This window comes from Neophocaena asiaeorientalis, unplaced genomic scaffold (assembly GCF_003031525.2).
Source record: "Neophocaena asiaeorientalis asiaeorientalis breed wild unplaced genomic scaffold, Neophocaena_asiaeorientalis_V1.1 scaffold81, whole genome shotgun sequence".
Classification (NCBI taxonomy): Eukaryota; Metazoa; Chordata; class Mammalia; order Artiodactyla; family Phocoenidae; genus Neophocaena; species Neophocaena asiaeorientalis.
Genome location: NW_020171990.1, coordinates 1,329,763 through 1,338,859, shown reverse-complemented (window position 1 = coordinate 1,338,859; position 9,097 = coordinate 1,329,763). Strand labels below are relative to the sequence as shown.

The 9,097-nt window shown below is 35.4% G+C and overlaps 1 pseudogene; it reads right to left on the bottom strand.

Annotated features, from left to right (window-relative positions):
- Positions 1–4,894: 4,894 nt before the first annotated feature.
- On the bottom strand, positions 4,895–7,592 carry LOC112401727 (DNA endonuclease RBBP8-like; annotated as a pseudogene).
- Between the last annotated feature and the right edge of the window lie 1,505 nt (positions 7,593–9,097).

Genomic DNA, 9,097 nt, shown 5'->3' with positions numbered 1-9,097 from the left:
GGGTTATTCAGTGAGAAATCACTCCATACTTTGTCAAAATTATAGAGCATTATTTGAGCAAGCTATGAATGGCCAGACTTAACAATGTAAATTAGTATTTCTTAATTTAATAGAAATAAAGTGCAAGAAAACAAATCAACTGGCTGAATATAAAATAGGACTTTCAATTTAAGCTACCCAGAATGTAGATTAATATTGCTACAAACAGTATCATCCTTGCCAGATTTGACGTGCTTTATTTGTTATTTTAAGTGGCAGAGCAAGGACGGGAGGGGTGGATGTTGAGAAAGGCAATCACATGCAGCCTGTTGACCCTTGGACCTGCAACATTTTCTTCATGGAGATAAGGAGGCCTGGGAGCCTATGCTGATCATATCACCTTATTTGGTAATATCTTTCCCCATTCTGGATTTGATGTGTACTTTGTTCTGCTTAAGAGTGTACATCATATAGCACTTGGCCAATACCACTGCTCTATCTCTTCTTAGAAGAGAACAAATGGGGTCCTACACCTGCAGCATGTGGTGATGCACACCACCATCTCTCCCTGTTTCAGCTGCATGGGGTGGTGAGGAGGGAGACAACTTGGCCTTGGGGACTGTCACTCACTATTGAAGCTGATCTTATTCCATCTCTTCTCAATGAGGAAAGCCTTATTCCATCCAGTGTCTGTGTAAAGTTGTGTTGTTGTGTTTTTCTTGTGCATTCTAACACCTGAAAACCAGGTGGCAGTTGACATCTTGGGACTGCTGCCCCTAATGACAGGCATTATTATGCTCTTTGCTGTCCTCCATGAAGTGGGACTCCTCCCAGGAGGATGTCATTTTCCCAAAAATGTACTAATATTGCTTATTTTAAGTTATCTTTTTAAAAGTATTAAACATGAAAATTTATCTTTTGTTTAACTTTTGTTTTGCTTAAAATTGATAGCCAACATATATGCTAAAACCAATTAAATAGTACACTGATGCAAATAGCTTAGAATACTTCCCAAGAGTAAAGTCAGGTATATAACAGCTTGACACAGTTAATAATACCTTTTTTAAGTGGGTAATGACATTATTCTGATAATCAGCTCATTTATATCCCCCTTGGGGAAGAACTTTTCTTGATCTTACAATGATTTCATATATGTCCTTATTAGGAAATAACTATTTTTTTTCAGATTCCTTAGCTCCCTGTAGCTATGTGTTGCCATAATTTCTGGGCAAATTTTAACTTGCAACACTTTATATACAACAACCTGAAAAATATTTTCTTTTCTAACTCTTCTCTAGAGAAAAATTGAAAACTCTTAATTCATTTAGGTGCTTAGAAAAAGTGTTTCTTCTCTTTGATTCTTTATTTTCCTGCTCTGACTCATGTATGAGGATTATTCAAACCCTATGCCTGCTGCAGCTTCAAGAGAGTGTTCCACCTGTTTATTAGAGTGGTGGGAAGCTTTGCTCCTCATTATTCTGTTAATCAAATCTTTCTCTGGAGTCCTTGAATATCAAATCTTCTTTTATATTTTATTCATTTTAGACTTTGTCACCTTTTATTCAAGTGCTCTTGGTTCTATTTTTCTCTTTATTACTTTTAACACAAAAACAGGCTTTTAGAAACAATTGCAGTCACAATAACACCCATATTTAGTTAAAATACGTATAATTAAAATGATTGATTTGGAAGCAAGTAATCTCAAATCGCATCTCACAAAATAAACTGAAACAAAATAAAATAATCAACATAAGTAAATGTAGTCATCTTTAAGATGTTTGTTATGTTAAGAAACATAACAAATTTTTGGAAAACTGTAAGTTTGTGACAATATGTCAGCAATATTTTAAATATATATTTTTCTAATACTCTTAAACCCTAAAAAAGGCTATCTTTTTTTAATTACTCTCATTTTTAACAGAAAAAAGTTTGAATCATAAAATCTACTTTTCAATTTGCTATATAGGTAAAAATAAAAATAAATAAAATATGTGTAATTAGAGATTTGGTGAGAGAATGCCAGCTGCCTAACAAAATATGTGGTTTTCTTCCTCCTGGACTTGTTTCTCCTCTAAGTTTGTATTTAGTTTTGGTTCTGTGACTGCATCCTAGCCCATGACATTTGAGAAGAGATTCTGTGGGCTACTTCCATCTTGACCTATGAATACCACTCAAATCCCTCTTCTGTTTTCTTTCCTTCTGATGGTTACATATCTCTTCCCTGGGCAGCTTTGGTGCATTCATGACTTCCTAAATCAAACTCTCAGTCCTTGAGCAAGAAAGCCAATATTGGTCTATTTCCAGATTTAGAAAAAAAATTCAATTGCATTAAGCCACAGAAATGTAGGTATTAATTTATTATAGCAGATACCGCAACCTTAATTAATGCACTGTTTTCAGGTAGTGTTAGATAATAGGGAACTGAAAAATAGCATTTCATGTTTTTTTCTCGTGAATTCACCTGGATAAGAATTCTAATTTAAGACAATCAATTGAACCAATACAAAATTTGATAATATTTTGTTACCTTATATCATTAGTATTTTTAAAATATATTTTATAGAGGCAATGTTGATTTATAACATTATATAAGTTTAACGTGTACATTATATTTTTTTTTCTCCTGTATACACTACAACTTGCTCATTACCAAAAATTTAGTTTCCATCTGTCACCATACAGTTGATCTCCTTTACCCATTTTGCCCTCCCCTCACCCCTCCCCCTCTGTTCTCTGTTCTCTGTATCTATGTGCTTGTTTTGGATTGGTTTGGTTTGGTTTGTTAATTAATTTATCTTTATTTGTTTCTTTATTAGTTTTTTTATATTTCATATATGAGTGAAATCTGATGGAAGAGTTCCTTTCAACATTTCTTGCAAGGCAGATGAACTCCCTTGGCTTTTGTTTGTCTGGGAAATTATTTATACTTCATATCAGAATGATAACATTTCTAGATAGAGTATTCTTGGTAAACTGTTTTTATCTTTCAATATTTTGAGAATGTCATTCTACATCTGGACTGTAGGGTTTCTGCTGAGAAATCTGCTGATTGCCTAATGAGAGTTCCTTTGTAGATTACCATTCTCTTTTCCTTGGCTGCCTTTAAAATTCTTTCTTTGTTGCTTACTTTTGACAATTTTAATGTATATTTCCTTTGGGGAAGGTCTTTTTGTATTGAGGTATTTAGACATTCTCTTAGCTTCATGGACTTGTATATCTATTTCCTTTCCCAGGTTTGGGACGTTCTCAGCTATTATTTCTTTAGATAACCTCTCTCACCCTTTAACTGCTTTTCTCTTCCTGAGATACTCATTACCCTAATATACCCTTCCAAAAAGAGTTGGATAACTCTTGTAAAATTTCTTTATTTTTTTATATCTTACTTCCCTTTTCATCTTCTATTTGTATCATTACCAGATTTTTATCTTTGAGTTTGCTAATTTTCTCTTCCATATAGTCTGCCCTATCTCCAATGCTTTCTTATGCATTCTTCACCTCATTTTTTGAGTTTCTTAGCTCCAGAATTTCTCTTTGGTTCATTTTTAGAGTTTCAATATCTTTAGTAAAGTATTCCTTCTGTTCATTAATTTTATTTCTGATCTCATTAAACTGCCTTTCTGAGCTTTCTTATAGCTCATTGGGTTTCTTCAGAACACCTATTTTGAATGTTCTGTCAGTTAGATTACAGTATTCCATGACTTATTTAAGTTTGGCTTTTGGAGAATTGTCATTTTCTTTCTGTGGTATAGTGATACTGTGGCTCCTCATGGTGCCTGATGAATTCCCTTGCTGGTGCATTTGAAATTAAATGACAGGTTAGAAGGTACAGTCTTGTTTTCTGGTAGGTGACACTAAAACACAAGTTTTTGCTTTCTCTTACCTGAGCTGCCTCTGGTTATATTTGAGAGTTGGTGCTTTCCAGCCTCCACCACCTCTGTAACAGATGGGGATTGCTGCTTTCCTTATAGCATTTTGTGCCTCCGGGGTAGTTGTTGCCTTGTTTCTGCCAGCGTTGCTGTCATCACTGGGATGGTGGGCTCTTCCTTTGTATCCAACAACCCCTGAGTCACAGGCTCTGCAACCATGGAGAAAGGGGGACAGTAGGAGGGGAGCTGGGGTCACGCAGGTGCTTCTATCCTGTGTGGTATCATAAGGTTTGCTGGTTCTGCATTGCAGATGAGTAAGATGGGGGCTGAGGTTGTGGGCACCACAGTGACTGGAGAGACAGTGTACCAGTCCACACTGCCATGGCTACTCAGTTAACTTTGTCTATGGGCACTACTGCTGTAAGGAGACTGGGGTCCTGTGTGCCACCTTCCCTGTTGCTACTGGCTTCTCTGAAGCTGTGGACTCAGCTACTGCAGTCAGAGGGCCAGGGTTGCAGGCATCAATTCTTCTATTTCCCAGGCTCTGCCCCTTCTATGTGTTCCAGTCCACCCACTTTTATATGTACAGATGTGTGGAATTCTCCAGCTTCCTGCTGTATTGAGAAGAAACACCTTTGTTGAGTTGTGGATATTTTACTAGTTGTAGTTTGTAGGGGATAAAGAAAGTTTTTTTTTCACTTTGCCATATTGCTGACATCCTGTCTTCTTTTAAATTGTTTTTTTTTCATATTTTCAAAATGGTAATTAGGTATTACCAAATAAAGTAATAAACAGCTCTTAACTCAGAGTGCAAAATGAAAGAACCTTATTATTTTAAAGGTGCAAAAGCAAGAAAATACAACATAAACTTATCCACATTTTTAAGTAGTCATCTGTGTGATAGGTAAATTCCATTTAAAAACATTTTCAATAGAAAAATGATTTGTAAATCAGTTTACAGAAGATCGAAAAAATCAATGTTTAATACCAACTTTAACTATAAATAACTAAAAAGAAAATTGTCCTCTCTTCTCTTTTTGCTTCAACATTTATGTCTTTTGCTCTTTGCTTTTGGGAGAAAATATTGCACTGTAAGGCTGCCATCTTTTGGGGTGAGGACAAGATTCAAGATCTTCTTTAATGTAACCTCTTTCCATGCAAGTCTGAGCGGAACGAAAACCAACTTCCCAGAAATTCTCCTGTGTGTTGGGTGGAATGTAGCAAAATCGGGGTCCAGCAGGAAGCCAACTTCTTTCCTCTTTCTTCTGCTGGAAAATCTGTATAATAAAATTTCACATTCTTTACATGTGTGTCCAAGCAATTTTCTTCTCTCTTCTTTATTCCGAACCACCTCAGTATGAGGAAAATTTTGTAAAGCTAGTTTCTCTTTCATCATCTTTAAAATATGGCTCAACAAATACTTTCTGTTTGACTTTATCTTGTTTATCACTACAAGTGTTTGATTTTTTTGTAGTAGCTGACAACACCTTCTCTTCATCTGCTACTTGGGGGAAGCTATCCACCAAACAGGATTCATATTTTTCATGTGTAGTCCGATCAAACATATCTTGCAAGCTATCATTCACTTTTCTTTCTCCATTTGGACTTTTTTCTCCCTTATGCTCTGCTTCTTCAGTTTTAAAAGCATAGTTTCACTAACCAGTGTACAGTCCATGTCCACTGTCTCTCCTCCAGCTAATCTTGACTGACTTCCATTCTTTATATCTACTACAGTAATATCCATTTTATACTGAGAAAGGTCTGCTCTTGGATCTATACTCCACTGGATATTTTCAAAGAATACATCTTGGTTGTTTGTGGAGACTTTATTTTAGCAATTCTACATGGATTTAACAGAAGAACTGGTTCAAATTCACGTGCTTCAAGGATTGACCTGGTTTTCATTTTTATAGGCTCATGAGAACCAGCAGCCTTCATGTCATCAAAAAGATTCTCTGTCTCTAAACTTTCACGTGGATGCAGAGGGATTCTAAAGATAGGATTTTCTTCCTTTATTTGTAACAGTGTTTTATTATCTGGAGATTTACTCAAGGACTGGAAAAGAGACTCCTGTAAACAGGGCTCTTTGGTTTAACCCACAGCTCCCACTCAAGGCCTTACAGCTTGAGAAAGAGCCCTTTGGAACAGGCTTCAAAACTTCATAGAGAGTCACTTGCCTAAATCTGAGTTTAGAGTTCTCACTTCCTTGGCTTTTCTCTTGACACTGAATAGCTGAAAATCGATCAGACAGATCCAGAGGTTTATCCATCACATAGTCTCCATTCATGAAAGAACAATTACCCAGTGCAAAAAGAAAAGCATTTTCTTTATCAAAGGAGGTTTGGGAGCAGCTTATTTCATCTTCACTTTCTTCCCCAATTTTCTTCCTTTTGGTTCTGCCTCCCAATGATTTCAGGGGTACTACATGCTTATCTTTATCAGTAACAATATCTTTAGTGTGATCAATACTATCCTGTTCACTTAGGGGTTCACTTGTATTTCTATTTATAAGCATCTGCTTATTAGAAGATGACTGGTTAGTGATCTTGTTCACTTCAGCTCCAAGATTATGATGTGTGAAAAGAGCACCATCTTCAGATTTTGATCTAGGTTTCTCTCATTTATAATTAGAAATGTTGCTGAAAGGCACTGTTTTCAGATTTTTGTTTTGTTTTCTTTTGGTTTTGGTTTTTTCCCCCAGTCTCTAAAAGAGAAGGGAAAAAAAAAACTTATATTCAAACCTAAACTGCTTTTTACATTAGAGGTAGCTCCAAGTACAGGAGACGATACCTGAGTGGTCAATTCTTCTTGAGGAGGAGTCTTTGAATTAGAATCTGAAAATGTTAAACTATCTTCACCATTTCTTCTAGATTCCTCAAAATGTCTTTTTTTTTTTTTTTGGTGATCTCATTCCAGGTAGTGGTAGAGCTCATCACCAAGAGGGTTCCTAGGGCCTCAAGATTCAGATTCATCTTGAACACTAAGTCCAAGTGATTCAGAAATAACTGTAGCTAAATTATCATGAGAATAACTGCTTTTTCCATATGTTTTAGCCATTGGAGCTCGACTCTGATCACGTGTTGGTCACTAGAATTTCACTTTCATTAGGTTTATGTTGTGGATGAGTTGAAGACTTTGGTAATTTTTTCAATTCATGTGCACACACAGAATGCTCCAGTTTAGTATGTGTTTGTTCTACGTGTTGGACATGGAGGTTCTCCTTTCTTTGTAGCCAGTTAGCACCAGAAAATGAAAATGTTGTTATTGGTGAATCTGGAATAATACCTTCCTCAGATTTAAGATCAGTTGCTTGATGTAGTTGATCATTCTCAATTTTCTGCTGCAGCTATTCAGAAAACATTTTATTTTCTTCCTGTAGGTATTCTTTTCATTCATAAGCTCTGTGATAACTTTAAGATTCTGCTGTCGAATATTTTCAAACTCTTGTTGTTTCTTCTGCTTATGTTCTTCAGTTATTGCACAGCAATCACACAATCCTGCTCTTAATTGATCTTCTAAAACTTTAATGGTTTCATGAAAAACTTTCCGTTGCTCTCTCAGCTGTTGATTTTTGATGAAGAATTCTTCTAGTCTTTGTGCATCTAAAATTAATTCCTTTTTCAGTTTGGTTACTTTTACTTGTAAACCTTGTACTTCCTTATCATGATACTCCTTTAGTTTTGTCCAAAGATCCTTAAAGTCATTAGATACATCTGGGTTTCCACAACTGCTTCCTGAGACAGTCATCTTGCTTAATATGCTCCACACTTCTACTGCTTAATGTTTTCTGCCCTTTTCTGTTACATTATATACGTCTGAAGTTGTCTTTGGCCAGTTTAAATGCAGCTTGCAAGATTGCCTCGAGATTCTTAAAAGCCCCAGCACAGAAACAGACACACTCTGAGGCTGGGCAGAGAAGGCCGTTTGCTTTTCTCCTTGTTTGCCATTCGCTTTTCTGCTAGTTCCGTCACTAATCGGCCAAATTGCCAGTGGTCAAGTCTCCTCCTCAGAACAGTCCAGCCCGGGCTTTTCAGGGCTAGGGGAGGGCCCTAAACTGATTGCTGATAAACATTAACTTAAAAAGAACACCACAGTCAATCTGAGATTTTATTCTCATACAATAAATATGCCTTAGAGGATATTGGCAATACTAAAGCCTGTTTTGCTTTTGGTTTTATCTCCTCATTTTAATGACTTATATCATTAATGAAAAGCTTTTTCCTCCAAAATAATATATATATATTATACAATATATAATATATTTATATATATATATATATATATATTACATATAAAATAATTTGCACTTTCCCTTCCCTTTCAGCATAACAGACTTATCTTCAGTATATGACAGGTAAGATTAGAAGAGTGGAAGAAACATAATGAGGAAAAGCAGAGTAAATAAGCTTGTGAGTACAAATTTGCAGCCAGTTTTTAATGAATATTCTGTGTCTTTCTGTGGTGATTTATGACCATAAAACCCATAAATCCAGAAAGGTGTATTTTGCTACCATTTTAACCTTGTAGCCCTTCCTATGTCCAGATAAATACCAAAAGTATATAAAATATACAAAAGTATATATAATATACAAAAATATATGACATATCCCCTCCCCCCCCAAAAAAAAATAAGAGACAGTAGCTTACTGCAGCGTGTCTCCTTTTCATTGATATTCAGTCTACATAGGCAAACGTTTGCTTAATCCTGGAGCATCTGAGTCTGCAGACTCTTCATGCTTGGGTGTAAAGGGATCCTGGAAAGCTTCTTCCCTAAAATGGAACCTATAAGTTCCTAAAACTTTTAAACAAAAAATATAACAATAAAAGCAAAAACATAATTTAAAAAACATATTCTGAGAAATATATTAATGTATTCATGTTAATAAAAATTTGTATTTTTAGAGACTTATATGAGTTTATTATACCAGAATTCCTGTACTGGATTTCTAGCTTCTTAATTTATGACCTTGACTTCATTACTTCGTTACATCATTCATCTGAACTAGATTTCTTTATTGTATAAAAAAGGAATACAAGCTCCCTTATAGGCTTACAGTGAGTGTTGAATGAGACAGAACAATTCCTAGCACATAGAAACTGTTCAATATGTATAGTTTGTTATTGACATTGTAATTACTAATAATAGTACTGGTAGCAGCTGTAGTAGAGTGGAAATAACAATTGTTATTTTGGTTACTTTTCAATTTTTGCTTGGTCATAGGGGTATCTGTCCAAAATTCTTCTTAGATAAT